Consider the following 23,504-nt stretch of genomic DNA (forward strand, 5'->3'; position numbering starts at 1 on the left):
GTTTCTAGGTATTGTGGGGAACACCTAGAAATTAAATCTTCATCTTTGGCAGATCAGAGGCCTATTATTTTTAGGTAAAACAATTAAAATCTGCTTTTAATAAATCACAAATTTTGCAAGTTAGCCATTAATAGTAAGTGCTTTTCAAAGTTTGGCCCAATACATGAAAAAGCCAGAAAAACATACCTGCATTAGTTTTGCCCATCACCTTCTTATGCTGGCCTCAGGAGATTTATTAACAGCATTCAATATTTTAGGTAGGCTGGATGTGGTGGCTCATGCATGTAATCCCAGCACTTTGGGAGGCTGAGGTGGGAGGATGGCTTGAGACCAGGAGTTCAAGACCAGCCTGGTCAACCTAGCGAGCCCCTCTGTCTCTCTGAAAAGAAAAAAAAATTAGGTATCCTGTGGCTACCTCCAAAAACAAACTCCAGAGGAACTGAATTTTTTTTTTTTTATTTCATGTGTTGGGATAATGGCTTCTTTTGCAGTTACTTACGAAGAATTTAAGGGTCAGTAAAAATATTTTTTCATCCTTAATAACATGAATTCTCTAATTTGTGTGTGATATAATGCTAGATATTGTGCCAAAAGTGTTACATAGACATAATCCATGCCCATTTTCAAAGATAATACTAATATAGAGAATAAGAATCATTATTATTGTAGTAATTATTATTTTAGTAATAGTAGTAATAATCAAAACAATTACATCAAACACTTATTAAACCCTTATTATGTGATAGGTACTGTGTAAGCAATTTCCACATATTAGCTCCTTAAATGTGATCACTAACCCCATGAGGTAGGTAGCATTATGTCCATTTTATAGATGCAGAAACTGAGCTTTGAAGAGGGAAAGCAACTTGCCCAAGGCCATGCAGGCAGTCATTGATAAGGGTGGGGAGCGAGAAGTTGAAGTCTGAGATGTAAGTTCACAGACACGAGTACACAAACACGTACAAGATACTCGTATGACATGTGGGGTTGCTTGAAATATGTAATTGACTTTCCCGAGCACAAGAAAGTGTTTGGACAGATTTCAAAGTGATCTAACACTTCCTCAGAGGACTGCCCTACGACATTTCTCCGTGTGCTTTTCTGCATCTTGTCCTATACTTTTGGCATTTCTTCTGCTCTTAGAGGCAATGAGTCAACAGCATATTTTTAGCACCTCCTGTGTGCATAGAAGTGGCCCCTGACTCAATGGGAGTGTATAACTACCATGGGCCAAATCAGTGTGCTTTCCTGTTAGCCAGGGGATTATAGAAGAACACGCTCCCCTGATTCCAACAGAACTTGCTGCCACTCTGATGTCTTCATTGTAAGGCCTCTAAATGAATGTTCAAGAAATTCATGTTAAAGGCACGTGTCATATGTGTAACTTGTAAACATTTGTGTACTTGTCTCTGTGTCCTTACACCTCAGGCTTCAACTCTTGTTTTTACCTTTATCAATAACTACCTGTGTGCTGTGTGGCTTTGGACCAATTGCTCACCCCCTCTAAAGCTCAGTTTCTGCATCTGTAAAATGGATATAATGCCATATATACATAGATATAGATATACATACACCAATATATATACACACATATATATGTGTGTATACATATATATACACACATATATATGTGTGTATACATATATATACACACATATATATGTGTGTATATACATACATATATATGTGTGTATATACATATATATATAATATACAAACTGAAATATATAGTTATATAAATATTTCAGTTTAAGTTTCAAAAATCACTGGAGGGTATTTTTATAATACCCTTCAGCAATTTTACCTGCTGCCTTTGCACATTCTGGTGAATTTCTAAATGGAAGTCTGATAGAGATTAATTTTTAATGCATCATAAATAAAAAAGAAAATCACAGAATGATGTAGCTGGAGAGGACCCTGGGGATCTAGTGTTTCATGAAAGATTAATGTCCTTGATCTGTTTGTAAGTGTTTTGGAAAAATCTTCCATGGTCAAATAAAACTTGGCAATGTTGGATTAAAGTTAAATAGGTATTTTTTTTTCCTGCAGAACTTCATTGTCTTTAATACGCTAATATGTTTTGTGAATCTACAAGGAATGAAGTGTTTCAATGCTTATTTTACCCAGATTCTCATTTTGGGACAGGCTGGTCAAGCTGAGTCAGATAGTATATTCTCTAGATGGAGATGATGGCTGATGCCTTTTTGAGAGCAAGAGAGTCCCCAGGGGAAGCAAGGGTATATCAGTTGCTCCATTTCATGCCAAGGATCCTCAGTCTTTAGAGGCTCAGAGAAGGCTGAAAGGCTACTCTAGGCTATCAGGGCTACCATTCATTGTGACCCATGCTACAGAGAAGCTTTGAGCTCAGTGCAAAGGAGTGACCAGCCCTTGAGAATCAGGAAAATTTATTTATTCCTGACCTAGTCCACTGAGGACATACAAGGAATGGGGCAGGGGAGTGTCACCAGCTATGGTTACAAGCTAGTCTGATTCTCTTTCATTAAGAAAACTGGTCCCTGTGAGTTTAGATTGGGAAGCACCAGGTTAAAAACATTTTAGGCCAGAAGTGGTGGCCACTGTACTCCAGCCTGGGTGACAGAGTGAGAATCTGTCTTAAAAAAAAAAAAAAAAGTTAAGTGATGTCTTCTGTTGAGGACCTCTCAGAACTTTTAATATGAAAGTGTGCATTGTGAAGAATGGGAGTAGAGTGTACAGGAGTTTTAAAAGCTACTTGGTCATGAAACTCTTGCTTTGTGCAGGATTCGAGGGGCACTAACATTCTGAGGAAAATATTTTGGGAAACATTGATCTAATCCAAACTTCTCATTTTACCAGCAAACAACTGTGGGGCCCTCTAAGTTTCCTTTCTCCATCATTGTGACAAATTCATTGGAATTAATTCAATTAAACCTGGGGTCAGCTTTGAAGAGATTTATTTAGCAGGTAAATCTGTTTTGTACATTTTGAGGGAGTTCTGAGTTTCCATAGTCAAAAACCACAGATCAATTTAACCAACCTTTATGGAATATCACCTATGGCCCAAAGACCCTTTAGCTACAGTGATGGTCTACAAAAATATAAACTGTAATTCTTGCAATACAGGAGATTAGTAATAATGGTCAATATAATGATGATGACACCATGAATAGCTAACATTTATTGAATGCCTTTCTATTAGTCAGGCACTTTACTAAGTATTTTAATCCTCCCAACAATTTATGAGGTAGGGATTATAATAATTCCCATCTTATAGTGAGGACACTGAGGTTAGGAAATTATCCTAGCCTAAATGTTAAGTATAGGCATGAATAGAAAGGTGTTATTAGCCTATAAGACATTCCTTTATGAGTGATACAAAGTCCTATGTAAATTCAGAGAAAAGAAAAGTGGTTTTAGAAATCCTTGATCAGTGAGTGTGAAGCATGTGGTGGCCCGGTTACTGTTTGGTTGCCCATCTGTCCTCCCTCTGGGGATCAGCACCCCCTTACTTTGGAAGAATTGTTTTCCTTTTCACTGTAAGGTTCTTTCTGGCTATGCGATGGGGCACATTGCCTCAAACTAGCCCTTTTCCAGTCTTTGAGAACCTTGAAATTGGAACCAAGGGAAGAGGATTGCCTCTTGAATGGTAATTCTCTAAAATCTAGTCTGAGGTGCTGGTGCCTAATCCCTGGGTCTGTGGAAGGAGCTGGGCTGTGAGAGGGGAGAATGATGTTGATGTCAAGAGAGAGGCAGGTGCTAGGAGCAGAGAAATGGAGGCCTGGAGGGTTTCTGGGCTTCTCTGAGGCTTAGGGTTTGGATCATTGTCTTCGTTACTGGAACAAAGGATTTACCATACCTGCTCTTCTGGGAATGAAACTGTCCTGCTTTGCAAAATAAAGTGTCATTAGAAAGAGATCTTAAAAACCCCACACCATAGACAGGTGCACAGATCCGTAGAAGTGTTAAAGTTCTGTCTGTTGGATGCTAAGCCAAGACTCTTCTTAAGTATGTTCTAAAGAGAAACTGGTGTGTGTAGGCTGTGCACTCCCAGGGAGATAAAAAGTTAGGAACTTTATGGGTTGGGCTTGGTGGCTCCCACCTGTAATCCCAGCACTGTGGGAGGCTAAAGTGGGCAGATTGATTGAGCTGAGGAGTTCGAGACCAGCCTAGGCAACATGGTGAAACCCCATGTCTACAAAAACTACAAAAATTAGCTGGGCGTGGTGGCATGTACCTGTAGGCGGGAGGATCGCTTGAGCCCAAGAGGGAGAGGGTGCAGTGAGCCATGATTGTGCCACTGCACTCCACCTGGGTGACAGGAACTTTATGGGGAATGGGATCTTGGAGACTGAGTAGAGACTAGAGGAAAAAAAAAAAAAAAAAAAAAACTACCTCCCCAACTGGCCACACTATTCTTTTAAAAAATGTTAATTGACAAATTAAAATTGTATGTATTTACGGAGGTATAATGTGATGTTATGATATATGTATACATTGTGGAATAATTAAATCCAGAGAATTAATAGATTCATCACCTCAAAACCTATCTTTTTTGTGGTGAGAACATTTGAAATTTATTGTCTTAGCAATTTTGAAATACACAACACTTCATTGTTAACTACAGTCACCATGCTGTGCTGTAGATCTCAACAAAATGTATTCTTCCTGTCTCAACTAAAACATTGTACTCTTTGACAACATTTCCCCATTCCTCTCACCCCCTCCAAAAACACCCATTCTTTATGTTGAAGAGAATGGCTAAAAAGTCCCAGCAGGTTTCAACTGACGGCTTCAGTGGTTGTCCCATCACACTTCAATGTTATTAATAGAAAGGGGAGGGGCAATACATAATTTGGACAGGCGGAAAGTACCACTGTAACCACTTTCCTGACTTCACAGAAAAAGTCCTCTTGTTTTCATCTGTAAAATGGGAACTGCGTGAATACCATCCTTCTTTTCTTCAGCCTCCAAAGAAAAAACAGATGCAAAGCCTTTTATCAATTGCAAAACAGTATACAATGTGTGTTATTACTCACAGTTGTCTTACTGTGACCAAACACTTTATAAGCCTGTGGCAAGTCAGCCTTACTCTCAGGAAGTGGACAATATTTGGGGAAGGAGAAGCAGCAGGATCTTTCAAGACAGTAGACTTGGTGGGTCCAAAAATTCCTTGAGCGAAATGGGAGACAAAACTTTCTTCCTGCTTTGGGGTTTATCCTGTTAGTCTTTTCTCTCTTCACTCCTATTTTCTATGGAGAATTTCCTGGTTTTGGAGTTTGGGTGCGTTTTATGGAGAGGAGGCAGAACATCTTTAGCTCCAGCAGAATGAAAGGATACATGCAAAGGAACCTAGCACAGTATGTGGTACCCAGTTCCCCTTTAACTTGGCTTTATTCATTCACTCCTGGTAGGGCATTAATAAGGGATTTAGCCCCCTCCTATTGAAAAGGATTAATTCAGGGAAGAGTTCAGGCAGTGTGGACAGATACAGTGTAGGCCAAGCCTGTTTCTAAGGCAGGAGCTGGGTAGGGAGGGTGAGAAGGGCGAGAAGAATAGGGAAATATGTGTCGTCTGTGTTGCTGCTGTTGCAACCACCACAACAAACAAACAAGTGAAAAAAAAAAAAAAAAAAAAAAGAATTGCCCATACCGGAAAGTGTGCTGTTTTGGAGGAGGCTGGGGAAAGTGTGGATGGCTCGAGTGGGTCCTGTTGGATTGAAGTCTGACAGTGGTGATTCCCTTCAACAAATGGTCGGGGTGGGAGGGTACACACACACATACACACACACACACACCCCACACGCAGCACCAAGTCTCCGATTTCAGCGCTGGCAGGAGATAACCATTCTTAGCTCGCCTTTCCAGGGTTATTTTTGGCTGAGGCTGTTCGCTGATGGCAAAAGGTTTCAGCCCCCTCCCAAATCCCTCCCCATGCTTGTTCTAAAGAGAAACTGGTGCGTGTAGGCTGCGCACTCCCAGGGAGACAGGGAGACGGGCCTGGCGCCGGAGAGGAACCCGGACTCTGCCCAAAGTCTCGCCGCCCGCCGGCTGTTTTCTGGCGGAGGGTGTGCCCCGGAGGGCGGCGATCGCGCGTGAAGGCTGGGGCCAGGCGCGGGTGCAGGCGTCACCAGGGTCGGGCTAGCAGGCCCTGGAATCAGGCTTTTGGGACACCCCGAAAGTGAGTCCAACTTGGGGAGAAACTGAGGACACCTCGGGCGGTCTGGCAGCGGAGAAGTTGGGCGGGAGAAAACTTTACAGGAAGGCAGAAGCAATCTCCTCCGAGGGAGTCAGCGAGCGGCTGCGTGGAGAGGAGGGGCGGGCGGTCCCCAGGCGGGCGGGCGCAGGGCGCAGGGTGCCGACCTGCCGGAGAGGGGGCCCGGGCGCGAGGCGGAGTCCCGGCACGCGGCCAGGCTGGTGGAGGCCCCCGGCAGGCTGCAGATTCCCTCCGGCCCCGGGAGCCACAGCAGGACCGGCCAGGATGCACCACGGAGGGGAGCCCCATCCCGGTGCTGACAGTGCCCACCGTGCCCTACGAGGACTCGCGGCGGGCCGGCGGCGGGGTTCTGCGGCGACCTACCAGCCTCTTCGAGGGCCAGCGCAACTACCTGCCCAAATTCATCCAGAGCGTGCTATCGTCCATTGACCTGCGCGACCGTCGGGGCTGCACCACGGTGGTGGGCAGCGACGGCAGGTACTTTAGCAGGACGGCCATCGAGATCGTGGGGCAGATGGCCGCGGCCAACGGGGTGAGTGTCCAGATGCCCCTCGCTTCCCGCCGCGCTGCCGCCATGCCCTCTCCTAGCCCTTGTCCCCCTGCTGCCTCCAGGCCCAGCTGGGAAGCCCCTGCCCGGCCCAGGCTTTGCTTCCTCACTCCCGCGTCCTCACCCTCCAGCGCCCCACTCCCACCGTGCTTGCAGCCTCCCCGGCGCACCCCGGACACTGGGTTCTATTAGTACCCACCGCCCCCAAAAGCCTTGAGGGGTGTCCGTCGTTCCTGGAGCCACTCCGGGCGCCCTGGACTCTTCTCCGACTCTGCACACATCCCGCACCTGCTCATTTTTCTTTCGGACATTCTCTTACCCGGCCCTGTAGATTCCAAGGCAGCTCCCAGTTTTCCATATTGTTCCCAACGCGTTCACTGCCCACAGTCCCCACACAAACTTCTTTCCCAGGCTCACAACATAGTCCCTCTGCCCCGTGCCCTTTTTGCAATAATCTGCCAGTCCCCTAAGTCTTAGCTCTGCCTATTTAACAGTAGTGGTGTCTCAGAACACACACACACACACACACACACACACACACACACACACACACACGATCCCTGACATATCTGGCAAGAGTAGGCCCTGAAGGTTTTTAATATTTTGGTTCTTTAACCCAGTGGAATTACTGAATGATTTATTGAATTAGGGTAGGGATGGAGTGGATCCATTTGTTTGATGCTAAACAGCCTGAGCTCGCAGTTCCCAGGGGGCATATCTCTAAATGGTCTGAAACGAGATTTGCAGTGGTTTTCTTAATGCAATTCCCAACTTCTCTCCAAATGCCTTTTGACATTTGACAACATTTCATGCCTCTTCCCCTTTCGCTTTTCATCCCTGTTTTCTCTCCCTTCTCCCAGGACCTCGGTAGTCTTCTGCAATCCAGATTCTCAGACTTTGGGTTTTTCTCCCTCTGCCCCTTTCCTCTCTGTCCTATAACTAGAAGCACCTTTTGGCATAGACCCGTATCCCAGTTTCCTCTTTCCCAGGTCCTGCAGCATCTCAAGGACATCTACAAGAGGGATACCTAACTTCAGGGGTCTCTGAATGATATGTGGGAAACATCGTCTAAAAAGGTAATTTTATCCTTATTCATGCAACCAGACCCACACTCATAGAACTTGCCTTTAAGGGGAGTGTCTTGCAGATGTATAAATGAGTGTTAACATCTTTAAAAGCGAAACTGCACAATTCCCTGGCATTTGAATTCCCTCCTTCCTTCCCAACCCTCTCCTTTTCATTTTCTCATTTATTATTAAAAACATTTTTAAAGGATCTCCATGCTTCATATTTATCTACTATAATTCCTCCTTCTCGGTGTTGCAGGGATGGGGAAAGAGGATTTTTTAAAAAACACAATAAAAAGCAATTGGGAGAAACAGGGCCAATGGTGTTGGGGTGGGTAGTGGAATTGTGATTTTTGACTCCAGTAGACAATGATGCTGGATATATGGGGTTTGATTTCTCTCTGGCTCCTCACTTGAGATTGATGAAGTTTGGCTAGAATCAGGGAGTTGAAGAGAGGTTGACAAATGGTCTTTCACTCTTCTCTGACAGGCTGTTCCTGTGGAGTGATGGAGAATAATGAGCCTTGGGAGAGCTATGGGAGCTCTCATACTCCTTCCCGAGCCAATTTTTTAGGGAGTGAGAGAAACATGGCCTGTCCAATACTTGTTGTGGGTCAAGATATTTTTGAAGCTACGGTTGTTGTTTGCATGGGAAAATTATTATGTCTTATTATTTCTTGTCCCACTTTACCATAAGGGCTCCACAGCTTCTTACTTCAATGGGTCTTCCATGACACACACACTTTATTAACCCTAAGAGTGGAATTTATTTTAACAGATAATTAGCATAGGTCAATATATGCTGAAAATAGAGTCAAATTAAACCTACTAGCTGTTATAAAGGACAGATGACAAAATCCACATAGAAGCATCGACTCTTAAATAATCTGAAAGTACTACTTCTAAGAGGGGCGGGCATGGGTGAAGGGAATGGTGGACATGTTTCAGAATTTCAAATGCCAACTTTAACCAATCGTTTCCTCATTTTGTTCACCTTCTTGGGGGCTTATGCTAAAGTGAAGTGAATAGCCATAAGGCTGGCTTCAGGAGAAAGGTGGTCTAAAAGAACTGGATAATTATAAGCAAAATTGGTCTCGAATGATTGAAAATTGATGAGAATGTGCTTGTCTCCTGATTTGGCATCCTGAGTTAGACTCAGGAATACTGAACATGGATCCCAAAGGCTTTGGTCTTTTTTGATATCCTATTGGATAATCATAAGCAGGCTAGAAAAATAGGAAACTAGAATTTATTCTCTTTGAACTGACAAATCTGACCAGTGGGCTGCATTCTCTATATCTGAAAAATCTTGGTTTTGATTGAAAAATTAATTTTACAAAGCAATTTTCTTTTTTTCAATTAAATTTCATTTTTTTTTTTGAGACAGGGTCTCACTTTGTTGCCCAGGCTGGAGTGCAATGGTACAGTCTTGGCTCACTGTAGCCTTGACCTCCCCAGATTCAGGTGATCTTCCCACCTCAGCCTCCTGAGTAGCTGGGGCTATAGGTGCACGCCACTACGCACAGCTGATTTTTGTGTTTTTACTACTCATAGGGTTTATCTGTTGCCCAGTCTAGTCTCAAACTCCTGATCTCAAGAGATCTGCCTGCCTTGGCCTCCTAAAGTGTCATGAACCACCATGCCCAGCCTACAAAGCAATGTTCTAGGAAAAACTACAGTTACTCTTTGATTATGTAATTGCTGGAGAAGAAAAGCATGGCATTTCTAAAATGATGAACTATATTACTTATATTTCAATATCTCATAAAGTTTGAAATAGACATTTCAAACATAAACATGTATAAAAATTTTTATAAATTATAAAATCAAAAACATTTTACAATGATTTTATTATAAAATTATTATAGAATCAAAAACATTATAAATTTAAACAACTTTTTAAAAAATTTATTTTGGGATTTCCCATGGAGTGATGGAGAATAATGAGCCTTGGGAGAGCTATGGCAGCTCTCATACTCCTTCCTGGGCCAACTTTTTTAGGAAATGGGAGAAATATACCCTGTTCAATGTTTATTGTGGGTCAGGATATTTTTGAAGCTATAGTTGTTGATTTGCTTCAAACTTTAAAAAAATTATTATAAAATTATGGGATGTACAAAAATTTATTATAAAACTTTGAAATTTTCAAACTTTCAGAAAAGCAGAGAGATGAGATTAATGGCACTCACAGGCAAGCATAGAACATAGATTGTAAACATTTTGCTATATTTGTGTCATGACTATTTTTTGCTTGTGTTTGAAAGTCTATTAAAGAAAATGATATTTTACCCCTAAATTCTTTAGTACAGATTTCTAAAAAAATAAGAACATTTTCCTGTATAGTTACAAAATCATCTTTTCAAACAAAATAACAAATGGCTTTTTTATATCATTTATTACCCAGTCCACATTCAGATTTCCTCAATTATTATGAAATGTCCTTTTATTTTTTGAGACAAAGTCTTGCTCTTTCACACAGCCTGAAGTGCAGTGAAACAATCACAGCTCATTGCAGCCTCAAACTCCTGGGCTCAAGTGATCTTCCTGCCTCAGCTTCCTGAGTAGCTAGGACTATAGGTGCACACCACCATGCCCAGCTAATTTATTGTTTTTGTAGAGATGGAGGTCTTACTACGTTGCCCAGGCTGGTCTCAAACTCCTGGCCTCAAGTGATCCTTCCAGCTTGGTCTCCCTGAAATATCTTTTGTGGCTGGTTTGTTCAAATGAGTTTCTTCTAATCAAGGGACACACATTGCATTTGATTATTTAGCTCAAGACTTTTTTAACCTGGAAAATACCCATACTCTTTGTTTATGTATTTATTTAGTGAAATTGACTTGTTGAAAAACTAGTCAGTTGTCCTGTAGAATATTTCCCCTTCTGGAATTTTCTGGTTGCTTTTTATGGTGTCATTTAACTTTTCACTCTGTTTTTTCCTGGTTAACTGGAAGTTAGTTCTAAAGGCTTTTAGGCCTGCTATAACAAAATACCAAAAACTGGATGACTTATAAAGAACAGAAATTTATTTCTCACAGTCCTAGAGGCTAGCAAGTTTAAAATCAAGGAGCATGTGGTTTTGATATCTGGTTAGGACCAACTTTCTGGTTCATAGATTGGCCTTCTTGCTGGGCCTTCACATAGTGGGAGAGACTAGCTAGCTCTCTGGGGCCTCTTTTATAAGGGCACTAATTCCAATCATGAAGCCTCTGTCCTTATGATCTAATGACCCCCTAAAGGCCCCACCTTTTAATACCAGCACCTTTGGGGTTAGGATGTCAACATATTAATTTGGGGAAGACATACACGTTCAGCCCATTGCAAGGTTTAGTTAGATTCAGGTTCAACTTCTTTTTTTAAAGACTATTTCATAGGCAATAATGTGTATTCACATCCCATCATTAGTGATGGTGAGATGATCGCAAGGTTAGGGTGATCACTGCCTATCTCCTCTGCTATATTCCCCCTTGGGTCAAGCCAGTAGTCTGTGACGTGAACTTTGTACCATGTGTATATTCAGTTATATTCTGTATCAATAGTTACTTGATTGTTTTAGCATTTATTAATGATCCTTGCTTGAGTTGATTATTTCATTAGGGGTTTCAAAATGGTGAATTTCTAATTCTCTAATTCCATCTACATGTTTTAGCTGGCATTTTTCTATAAGCAGACCATTTTCTTCACAACTGGGTTATTTGGCTACCCTGAAACATAGTTCCTTCCGGGAAGGCAGAACATATGTTTATTTCTGTCTTTTAAAAATTACTGGTGTTTGGAGTGAAGATTAGGTGAGCTAACTACCTCCACAGGTGACAAATGAATTTTGTTTTGTCTCACTTTTGCTTTTTTGAATATCACTGTGGCTGCTTGGATTTTTATATTTAATTTGAATGGATTAGGGAATAAATGAGAAGATAGGTTTTATCTGTTTCTGTAGTTTTTATGTGGCTGTGTGAACTTACTTTTAAAAATTCCCAGAAATATTTTAATTCCCCTTTAAAGATATAAACTATGTCATACTATAAAGCAAAAGAAAAACCAATCATGTGAAGAGTAAATAGTACCGTTTAAACGAATTGTGGTTAAGCTTAGTTTGTAACTAATTAGTTTTTTATTTTCTTTCTACTTTTATCTGCTTCAGAGCCTCTTCAGTGGTTTAGATCTTCTATGTGTCAAATTATTCTAATCTCTTAAAAAGTTTAAGAGCTAAAATACAACACAATGACTACAGGAATGCCCTTGTCCTTTTCTGGGTAGGTACACCTAAGGCAACTTCTTTTTCTCTTCTTTGTTCTCTTCTTCTTTCTTATTCTTAAATCATCTTCAATATTGGACAGATGACAGCACTATGCCTGCCTCAAGATGTTTCTGACTTTTACTTTTTCTTTTTCTTTTTTTTTTTTTTTTTTGAGATGGAGTCTTGCTCTGTCACCCAGGCTAGAGTGCAGTGGCACAATCTTGGCTCACTACAACTTCTGTCTCCTGGGTTCCAGTGATTCTCCCAACTCAGCCTCCTGAGTAGCTGTGGTTACAGGCATGCACCACCACGCCTAGCTAATTTTTTGTATTTTTACTAGAGACGGGGTTTCACCATGTTGGCCAGGCTGGTCTTGAACTCCTGACCTCAAGGGATCTGCCTGCCTTGGCCTCCCAAAGTGCTGGGATTACACGTGTGAGCCACTGCACCCGGCCGTTTCTGACTTTTTCTAAAGTCTTCTTTCTCTGGAGATGACATTATATAATAGCACTGTTCAATAGAAGTTTCTTTGATGATGGAACTGTTCTATAATCTGCATTGTCCCAGCCACTAGCCATATGTGACTACTGTAACACTTGAAATGTGGCTAGAGCAACTGAAGAACTGAATTTTGCATTTTACTGAATTTTAATTAATTAAAATAGAAATGCAAATAACCATAAGTGGTTAGTAGCTACCATACTGGACAGCAAAGATCTATAATTCAGCATTTAAAATCGATTTTGTTTTGTTTTCAAAAATGGAGTCAGACTGTTACAACCCAAAAGAACTGTAGGTTAAATTAAGGTAAATCCCCAAATACTACATACACATTTGGGAAATCCAAACCAGATTTTTTCATGTGATAACCACACCCTCTTTTGACTTTAGCCTTGGAGGTAATGGAGTATGGCAGAAAAAACCCTGTATCAGCAGCTGGAAGACTCACCTTCTTTTCCTAGCTCTGCCATATATTGACCAAAAGAGTCAAAGTCCATTCAGATGGTTGAAGGGCCTTGGAATTTTGTTTTTGGTTTTCACATACAAGTTGGAGGGCAGATGCGTTAGCCTCTTGAAATACCCAGAAACCACTTGTTTCCTCATCTAAAAATCAGGTATGACAGGATCATTTAATTATCCTGGAAATCAGATGAAGCACTGCATATGAAAGCACTTTGTAACATCGATAGCACTGGGAAATGTAAAGACCTTTTACTGAAATATAAAGGTGTATGGTCAACTGAATATATCTCAGATAGTTAGGATTTGACTGTATATATTGAATATAACCTGTAGTGGGCCCCTTGGTAAACAGCTTACAGTTTTGTTGCAAGTTTTAGCCAAGAGAAAATTTATTTGTTGACTAGTCATGCCCTTTATTGGCCACATGATGAGCAGCCAAGATATTAACACACAGTGCACCTTGCAGAATTCAAGAATGTCTCAGTGTCTTGTGAACTAGGAAGCTGAAATGCAGTGGTATGCAGAAGGCTGGCTCAGTAGGAGCCTTGGGAGTGTCCTCCAGATAGATGTTTGTGCAGGTTGTGTTTGATTCCAGTTGGCCATGAAAAGCTGGTTGCTCTAAAGAATGAGAATATACTTGGTTTTGCATTTACTAGAACTATCTGGGGAACAAATCTTGGGGTGGAAGAAAGAAGGGAGGGAGGGAAAGCTGTGCTTCAATACCTAGGGCTTCTTTCCTGGAATGGATCTGAGAATCTGGGATTGGGTGGCTAATATCTCATCTCTAGAAGGGAGAAAGAACTGGGTGGTGATGGCTTTGTATTTTCTATTGGAGTTCACTACAGAATAGGTGAATGGAATGGGCTGCTATGATCCAGACATTAGGGAGGACAGGTTTGTGATACATTAGAAAACTTGAATGAGCCCTTCTATGATTCTCTCTTCCCTCTTTCTGCTTCCCGTTCTTAATCACCATCCGCAGGTTGTGGAATTAGCAAATCTATTATGTGAGCAATAGCAAACTTACAGGAGCCCTTGGCTCCATCTATCTCCCTGTTTGTGTCAGTTCCTTCTGGATGCTTTTAGTCTGTGGTCTTCATTCACTCTTTTTCTGGGGAAGTAAAAGGAGTGGGACAGATTATGAGAACAGCTGGGTCCTCCCAGTTGCTGGGGTGGTTATTTTAAGCTTTGTTTAATGTGTCCAGAGACCCAGATGGCATTTTTAACTAAGCTGCTTTATTAAATCTTGTGATAAAGCATAGTGATGTTTATTGAAAAGGCAGACACGCATCAGCAACATTATGCTTGAAACTTGCTCTAAGAATTTTCTATAAAACATCTGTTCTCTTTGAGCCTTTTGTGAACTCTGGAAGTTTGCTAGTTTCTATACAGACTTGAGGACAAGAAGTTGGAACCCACTTTTGGAGATGTCCAAGCATAGGTATTGGAATCATTAATCCTAACCCTCTCAGTTTTAAGGCCCCGGATACCCTTCTGTTAGACAACAGTAACATGAGCAAGCACTGTAATAACCTTTAAACAAGACTATTTGGAAATAATGGACAAGAAAAATTAGTATAAATTGTTTGGGGATTTTAAAATTAAAGATAAAAAGCTAGGGCTTCAATGACCTGTGCCAGCCTATAGCCTTAAGAGTCAATTTGCAAACACTGAAGATTTGGCCAATATGCCTCTACTACTTCTACTTAACACAGTCAAAGGGAAATTTTTAGATTCTTTCATCTGATTTGACTCTCTTAGTTACGAATAAGAGGATATCTAGAATATATATGTGACTTGTTAAAATGAAAATCCACCTTCTCTGAGTCTTCAAATATCTTTCATATCTTACATTTTTTAGTCACATCAACTTTTGAAGTCATGTCCGTAGTTGTATGAAAAGAAAAATTTCAGGAACATTCAACCTCAAAAGTTCTTTTTCTTAGTCTGAAGTCGTAGAAGCATTTGACTTTTACTTTCTCTTTTTAAGTTTGTACTAGTAGGTATTTTGTATAAATATAATATTTAATTATTGCCTTTGTATTCTTTTTCTCTAGTAAACATCCTGGTTTTTAGCTATCAATATGTAGTTTTACATTTAGGGATTTCTAATGGAAAGAGAAAGGAATCTGAAATCAGAGGACGAGAGTTTATTCTACTTGACCAAACACATACACAATACTGGAAGGAGAGTTTTACAACAAATATTTAATATCTATGACATGTAAAACGTTTTTTGAAATCAAGAAAATTCAAACAATTCAATACAAATATCATCAATAATAAGACATGAACAGGTGGCCAACCTTATTAATAACCAGAGAAATATAAATTAAAACAATCCATCAACTTGTAAAAAAGATGAAATTACCCAGAGTTGGTGTAGGTGATGGAAAATTGTCATGTTTGTATACTGTTCATAGAAGTTAAATTGACATAACTTTTTGGTCAGGCAATTTGGAAGTATATATCTAAATTAATAGAGTAGTTTTCTAATAACCTGGGAATCTCTTAATCTAAGAATCTTTACTGTAGATTTTTCTAGAACAAATGTACAAACATCTGTGTACAAGGGTACTCACTGCAGCATTTTGCTAAGGAAAAACTCAGAAAAAATCTATATGTTCAACAGAGAACAGGTACATAATTTATGACACAACTGCACAATATACACCACTAAAATAAAGGATATAAATTTATATGTAGTATGAAAAAGATGTGAATGATAGCTTGTTGGTGAAAAACAGCAATGACTGGAATATTGTGTGTAACGTAATCCTGCTTTTCTGTATATAATGTAGGCATAGAAAATAGGATTGAAAGGACATACTCTAGTCAACAGTGTATATAGCTTGGGTGGAGGGGGTGTATAATGGGGAAGGAGAGTCCCTTTTCCTATCTATTCCATATCCATCTCTGGATTTAAAAGATCATACATGCATATGCATTACCTTCAAAATTAAAATGATAAAGACAAAAGGAGAAGCTTTGGATTTGAATCATGATACTACTGTTTGCAACTTCTATGACCGTGGGGAAGTCGCCTAGCCTCCTGGGGTTTATTTCCTCATTTATAAAAATAGGGAAAGTAATAATACTTGTCTACATATCTTCTAGGGTTGTTGGGAGGATTGAATGTGATAATGGGTTACAGCATTATGAATTATTTATTCATATAACACAATTATTATAAAAATATTTTGCTCTGATTAAAATAAAAGAAGGACGAGATCGTGTGTGTTTTTCAGTCCCAGTAGCTTTACTAACCAGAAAGCGCCTGCTGATGTGGTGATCACAGTTGCTTTGGTGCAGCTTCCTGTTGACTTTTGGCAATTCTCCACGCTGCTAGCTAAGGCTGAGGTGGCGACTGTGGAAGGTGTGATCTCCTCCCCCTCCCAGCACACATATGTGTGCATACTCACACTCATGCACACACAAACACACACATGCACACTCTATCACAGTACATGAGGTGGCAGCAGCTGCTCCGGCATAGACTTTCACACAACATAAAGGGCTTTTTTGGTGTGGTCTGTGCATTATTTCCTGTTAAGCATGAGCTGAGTCAGTGCCATGCTTTTCCATCTGAAACCTTTCTGAGGCTCAGGCTGTGTTAAGAGCAAACCCTCTCCCCTCCATGCCCACCCCATGGCCCTCTACTGAAGCCAGATCATAATCTGCTCATTTCATGAGGATTTTCAAACCGAATGGACTGGGCCATGTGAGAGATCACTGAAAGGAACAGACCAAGCAGAGGCTAAGAGACTCCACGCTAATCTGCTGAGTCATCTGAAAATGCACAGCTGTGGCAGCTCACGGTGCTTTAAAGTACTTTGGCAGGATGTTTGTTCAGGGGGCCTGTTCCTGCAGCCCTGCTGAATGTTTGGTTAGGAGGCATAATCATTTTTTGGACAGGATCTCCCAAATGTAAGGTGATATATGCTAATGTGGAATATAATACAGAAGATCCAGCTTGGATGTCATAAATAACAATAAATTGTTTAATCTTGCTGAGTTGTAAATATATGATTGCCAGAGGTCTTTAGTTCACTGGAACATAGTATGGAGGCAGGGGCACTTAGCAAATAGGCAGTTATTATTTTCCAACCAGACAGAAACTGGTCTGATGAAATTTATCTAAAAAGGCATACACATGTATTTTAATTAATTGTGACAATTACTCAGAGAAAACACATGGCCCTAAAGAGGCTGAGGGTTTTTTTGTTCTACCTATAAATGTATATGTATATTCACCTATATTCTACCTATGTATAAGTAAGAGAATGAGTTTTTGTTTTGGGGATATATATTTATACGTATCTATACAGACAGATATACACATACTTAATTTCTGTGTACCTATTAAGGTGCGGTGACAGATGGAAAGTATTTTTAAGCATTTAGATAGCTTATTCTATAGCATATGTGTGCATATAGCCCCCCCATAAAGCTTTGTCTCTTTTCTGGATATATTTAACAAGAGGCTAGAACAGAGTCCAAAATGTCAGAAATGTTTGAACATTCCATAGAAATGAAGGAGGTGTTTCCAAATGACCTATGTTTCTATGGCAATAAATAGAACTTGTGCTGCGTTGGATGGGTCAGGAGTAAGGAATATAAACAGTGTAAGTATGGCTATTCCAGGCAGAAATCTACCTTGTAAGAACAGCTTTGTGCAGTGAGCTCGACAACATTGATCAGTTAGCAGTCCGGTTCAGTACAACATTGATCAGGTAGCAAGCTGGTTAGGCAGTGCCAGTCGGAGACACAGATGGGGACAATCAAAGAAGATGCAGGTCAGGACAAGGATGCAGACATGTACCTGTCACTACCATGGACTTCAGTAGCTTCTTAGTGAGCAGGTTTATGATCAAAGAAGAAAGACATCATTGATATGTAAGCATGTTACAATTAATTTGCTGTTTAGTTACTAGCAAACTACATCCAGTTTTTAGTTTTTAAGTTTTTTTTTCTTTTTTCTTTTTTGAAACAGGTTCTTGTTCTGTCATCCAGTTTGGAGTGCAGTCGTTATCCAAGCTCACTGCAGCCATAAAATCCTGGGCTCCGTAGATCCTCCCACCTCAGCCTCCCAAGAAGCTGGGACTACAGGTGCACACGACCATGGCCAGCTAATATTTCTAATTTTTTTGTAGAGATGAGGCCTTGCTGTATTGCCCAGGCTGCTCTTGAGCTCCTGGCAGTGTAGATATTTCCATGTTTATACAGATGATGGTGTAGATATTTCCATGTTTATACAGATGAGTGTGTAGATATTTCCATGTTTTTAAAGATGGCGGTGTAGATATTTCCATGTTTATAGAGATGGCGGTGTAGATATTTCCATGTTTATAGAGATGGCGGTGTAGATATTTCCATGTTTATACAGATAGCGGTGTAGATATTTCCACGTTTTTAAAGATAGCGGTGAAGATATTTCCATTTTTATACAGGTAGCGGTGTAGATATTTCCATGTTTACACAGATGGCGGTGTAGATATTTCCATGTATATTGAGATAGCGGTGTAGACATTTCCATGTTTATACAGATAGTGGTGTAGATATTTCCATGTTTATACATATAGCGGTGTAGATATTTCCATATTTATACATATAGCGGTGTAGATATTTCCATGTTTATAGTGATAGCGGTGTAGGAATTTCCATGTTTATAGTGATAGCGGTGTAGATATTTCCATGTTTCTACGGATAGCGGTGTAGATATTTCCATGTTTCTACGGATAGCGGTGTTGATATTTTCATGTTTATACAGATAGCGGTGTAGGTATTTCCATGCTAATACAGATAGCAGTGTAGATATTTCCATGTTTATTCAGATGGCTGTGTAGATATTTCCATGTTTATACGGATGGCAGTGTAGATATTTCCATGTTTATGCAGGTGGTGGTGTTGATATTTCCGTGTATACAGAGAGAGTGGTGTAGATATTTCCATCTTTGCACAGATTGCGGAGTAGTTATTTCCATCTTTACACAGATAGTGGTGTAGATATTTCCGAGTTTACAAAGATAGCTGTGTAGATATTTCCATGTTTACACAGATGGCGTTGTAGATATTTCCATGTTTACACAGATAGCGTTGTAGATATTTCCATGTTTATACAGATAGCGGTGTAGTTATTTCCATGTTTATACAGATAGCGGTGAAGATATTTCCATGTTTATAGAGACAGCAATGTAGATATTTCCATGTTTGTACAGATGGCGGTGATGATGTTTCCATCTATACACAGATTGCCGTGTAGGTATTTCCATATGTATACAGATGGCATTGTAGATATTTCCATTTTTATACAGATGGTGGTGTAGATATTTCCATGTTTACACAGATGACTGTATAGGTATTTCCATGTTTATACAGATGGCGTTGTACATATTACCATGTTTATAGAGATAGCGGTGTAGATATTTCCATATTTATACAGATAACGGTGTAGAAATTTCCATGTTTATACAGATATCGGTGTAAATATTTCCATGTTTATACAGATCACGGTGTAGATATTTCCATGTTTATAGAGATAGCGGTGTATATATTTCCATGTTTATACAGATAGCGGTGTAGATATTTCCATGTTTATACAGACTGCGGTGTAGATATTTCCAGGTTTGTAGAGATGGCAGTGTTGATATTTCCATCTATACACAGATGACCGTGTAGATATTTCCATGTTTATACAGATGGCGGCGCAGATATTTCTATGGATTTGTAGATGGCGGTGTAGATATTTCCATGTATATACAGATAGCGGTGTAGTTATTTCCATGTTTATACAGATAGCGGTGTAGATATTTTCATGTTTATAGAGATGGCGGTGTAGATATTTCCTTGTTTACAGAGATAGCGATGTAGATATTTCCATGTTCATACAAATAGCGGTGTAGTTATTTCCATGTTTATAGAGATAGCGGTGTACATATTTCCATGTTTATAGGGATGGCTTCGTAGATATTTCCTTGTGTATACAGATGGCAGTGTAGATATGTCCATGTTTCTACAGATAGCGTTGTAGGTATTTCCATGTTTACATAGATAGAGGTGTAGATATTTCCATGTTTATACAGATGGCTGTGTAGATATTTCCAAGTGTATAGGTATGGCTGTCTAGATATTTCCATGTTTATTGAGATGGTGGTGTAGATATTTACATGTTTATACAGTTGACTGTGTAGATATTTGCATGTTCATACAGATGTCGGTGTAGATATTTCCATGATAATAGAGATAGCGGTGTAGATATTTCCATGTTTATAGATATAGCGGTGTAGATATTTCCATGTTTATACAGATAGCGGTGCAGATATTTCCATGTTTACCGAGATAGCGGTGTAGATATTTCCATCTTTGCACAGATTGCGGTGTAGGTATTTCCATATTTACACAGATAGCGGTGTAGATATTTCCAAGTATACACAGATAGCTGTGTAGATATTTCCACGTTTGCACAGATAGCGTTGAAAATATTTCCATGTTTATACAGATAGCGGTGTAGATATTTCCACGTTTATTCAGATAGCGGTGCAGATATTTCCACGTTTATACAGATAGCGGTGTAGATATTTCCACGATTATACAGATAGTGGTGTAGATATTTCCATCTTTATAGAGATAGCGGTGTATATATTTCCATGTTTACACAGATAGCGGTGTAGATATTTCCATGTTTACTCAGATAGCGTTGTAGATATTTCCATGTTTATACAGACAGCGGTGTAGATATTTCCATGTTTATACAGACGGCGGTGTAGATTTTTCCAAGTTATAGAGATAGCTATGTAGGTATTTCCATGTTTATAGTGATAGCGTTGCAGATATTTCCATGTTTATACAGGTAGCTGTGTAGTTATTTCCATGTTTATATGGATAGCGGTGTTGATATTTCCATGTTTATGGGGATAGTGGTGTAGATGCTTCCATGTTTATACAGATAGCGGTGTAGGTATTTCCATGTTTATAAAGTTAGCGGTGTAGATATTTCCATGTTCATAGACATGGCTGTGTAGATATTTCCATGTTTATACAGATGGCAGTGTAGATATTTCCATGTTTATGCAGAAGGCGGTGTAGATATTTCCATGTTTATAGAGATGTTGGTGTAGATATTTTCATGTTTATAGAGATATCGGTTTAGATATTTCCATGTTTATACCGATAGCGGTGTAGACGTTTCCATGTTTATAGAGATAGCGGTGTAGATATTTCTATATTTATACAGATAGCGGTGTAGATATTTCCATGTTTATACAGACAGCGGTGTAGATATTGCCACGTTTATACCCATAGCGGAGTTGATATTTCTATGTTTATACTGATAGTGGTTTAGATATTTCCATGTTTATTCCGCTCACGGTATAGATATTGCCATCTTTATACAGATGGCAGTGTAGATGTTTCCATGTTTATACAGAAAGCGGTGTAGATGTTTCCACTTTTATACAGATGGTGGTGTAGTTAGTTCCATGATTATGGAGATGGCGGTGTAGATATTTTCATGTTCATAGAGATGGCGGTGTAGATATTTCCATGTTTATTGAGATTGCGGAGTAGATATTTCCATGTTTTTAGAGATAGCTGTGTAGGTATTTCCTTGTTTATAGAGATAGCAGTGTAGATATTTCCATGTTTATACAGATGGCTGTGTAGATATTTCCATGTGTATACAAACGGCAGTGTATATATTTCCATGTTTATAGAGATGGTGGTGTAGATATTTCCATGTTTGTAGAGATAGTGGTGTAGATATTTCCATATTTATAGAGATAGCGGTTTACATATTTCCATATTTTTACAGATCATGTTGTAGACATTTCCATGTTTATACAGATAGCGGTGTAGATATTTCCAAGTTTACACAGATAGCTGTGTAGATATTTACATGTTTACTGAGATACTGTTGTAGATTTTCCATGTTTATACAGATAGCGGTGTCGATATTTCCATGTTTATACAGATAGCGGTGTCGATATTTGCATGTTTATACAGACAGCGGTGGAGATATTTCCATCTTTATGCAGATAGCGATGTAGACATTTCCATGTTTATAAAGATAGTGGTGTAGATATTTCCATGTTTATAGAGATAGCGGTGTAGATATTTCCATTTTTTTACAGATGGCTGTGTAGATATTTCCAAGTGTATACAGATGGAAGTGTAGATATTTTCATGTTTATACAGATGCTGGTGTAGATATTTCCATGTTTATACAGATGTCTGTGAGGATATTTGCATGTTTATACAGATGGCAGTGCAGATATTTCCATGTTTATAGAGATAGCGGTGTAGATATTTCCTTGTTAATACAGATAGCGGTGTAGGTATTTATATGTTTGTAGAGAGAGCGGTGTAGATATTTCCAAATTTATACAGATAGTGTTGTAGATATTTCCATGTTTATACAGACGCCGGGGTATATATTTCCAAGTTTACACAGATAGGTGTGTAGATGTTTCCATGATTACACAATTAGCGTTGTAGATATTTCCATGTTTATACAGAAAGCGGTGTAGGTATTTCCATGTTTACAGAGAGAGCGGTGTAGATATTTCCATGTTTATAGAGATAGCGGTGTAAATATTTCCATATTTATATAGATAGCGGTGTAGTTATTTCCATGTTTACACAGACAGCGTTGTAGATATTTTCATATTCATACAGACAGCGGTGTAGATATTTCCATGTTTATACAGATAGTGGCGTAGATGTTTCGAAGTTAATAGAGAAAGCGGTGAAGATATGTCCATGCTTATACAGATAGCGATGTATACGTTTCCATGTTTATACAGATAGCGGTGTAGATATTTCCATGTTTGTAGAGATAGCAGTGTAGATACTTCCATGTTTATACAGACGGCTTTGAAGATATTTCCATGTGTATACAGATGGCAGTGTAGATTTTTCCATGTTTATAGAGATGGTGGTGTAGATATTTCCATGTTTATACAGATGACTGTGAGGATATTTGCATGTTCATACAGATGTCAGTGTAGATATTTCCATGTTTATAGAGATAGCGGTGTAGATATTTCCTTGTTTATACAAGTCACGATGAAGATATTTCCATGTTTATAAAGATGATAGTGTAGATATTTTCATGTTTATACAGATAGAGGTGTACATATTTCCATGTTTACACAAATGGCTCTGTAGATAGTTCCATGTTTATGGAGATGGAGGTGTAGATATTTTCTTGTTTATAGAGATGGCGGTGTAGATATTTCCATGTTTATAGAGAAGGTGATGTTGATATTTCCATGTTTATACAGATGACTGTGTAGCTATTTCCATGTTTATACAGATGGCGGTGTAGATATTTCCAAGTTTATACAGATGGCGGTGTAGATATTTCCATGTTTATACAGATGACTGTGTAGATATTTCCATTTTTTACAGACGGCATTGTCGATATTTCCATGTTTATTCAAATAGCGGTGTAGTTATTTCCATGTTTACATAGATGGCAGTGTAGATATTTCCTTGTTTATGT

This window comes from Pan troglodytes, chromosome 23 (assembly GCF_028858775.2).
Source record: "Pan troglodytes isolate AG18354 chromosome 23, NHGRI_mPanTro3-v2.0_pri, whole genome shotgun sequence".
NCBI lineage: Eukaryota > Metazoa > Chordata > Mammalia > Primates > Hominidae > Pan > Pan troglodytes.